This window comes from Tupaia chinensis, unplaced genomic scaffold (genome assembly GCF_000334495.1).
Source record: "Tupaia chinensis unplaced genomic scaffold, TupChi_1.0 Scaffold000131_1, whole genome shotgun sequence".
Taxonomy (NCBI): Eukaryota; Metazoa; Chordata; class Mammalia; order Scandentia; family Tupaiidae; genus Tupaia; species Tupaia belangeri.
Window position 1 is genome coordinate 1,089,051 of NW_006159600.1, and position 1,159 is coordinate 1,090,209.

The window sequence follows — 1,159 nt, forward strand, 5'->3', positions numbered from 1 at the left end:
CCCCACCCACGTCACAGAGGAGGAAGCTGAGGCTCAGAGAGGTCGGTCACCCACCCCGGGTCACCCAGCCAGGATGGCAGAGCTGGGAGGTGACCCAGGGCTCTGACTCCAGCCCTGGCTTTTCCCCCAGAGCTGAGCCCTGAGCAGAAGGGAAGGAGCTGGTCGGTCCCCAGGCCCAGCCCTGTCCTGCAGTGTCACCTCACGGCTGAGGGGGGACAGCCCCGGTGGGATTGGGCCCGGGCCTTCCCAGAGGCTCCTTCCCGAGAGGGCACAGTAGGAGGCAGCAGCGACAGGCAGGTCCTTGGGCCAGGCCTCCTCCTCACATGGGGAAACTGAGGCCCTGCCAGGAGAGGGCTTGTCCCAGAGCAGCAGGACGGAGGGTGCAACTCGGCCCCGCCTCCCGTGGCCCCCCAGAGCCCCCTCTGCACTCCGAGGGCCTGACCTGTGGGTGAGGGGCTGGTCCTCAGGGCTCCCGGGGTGGGGGCGGAGGTGAGGGCCGGGCTGCCTGCTCCCCTCTCAGCCCAGCGGCTCCTCCCCCAGGCCGGCCCCCACAGCTCCTCTGCCTGGACGCCCCACCCCAGCTCAGCCTTAGGGCCCTGGGGGCCTGGGCACAAGCTGGGCCTAGGATTAGAACCAGGACTTGGATCAGGAGAGTCTCTGCAGACAGCCTGGGGACAGGGGACTCACCGGAGGCAGAGCTGGGTCCTGTGGGTGAGGGGCCGGGGCTCCCAGAGGGCCCTGGAGTGGACGTGGGAAGGAGGTTAGCAGGGCTGCTCCTCAGATCTCTGCCTCCACTCAACCGACCTGTGCCCAGGCCCTCACCAGGCCCGGCCCTGCCCACGTGCCACCTTCGGACCCTGGTGATGTGGCATGGGGGGCATTCCAGTGAAGACTCCTGGGTCCTCTCCCCTCTGAGGAGAGCGTCTCCACTTCCTGACCCTCCCTCAGAGCCCCCCATGCCCACCCCAGCCAGAGCTCTCGGGACCCAGCCCTGAGCTGACCCTCTGGGCTCAGGGACGGGGTCGGGCCCTCACCTGGGACCACGAGCTCCAGGGGCTCACTGGGCTGTGACAGCAGGTGGGGGTTGGTGCTGTCAGAGCCGTAGCACCTGTAGGTCCCCCCGTGTGCTGAGGGCACAGGAACCACGGGGAATCCAGCC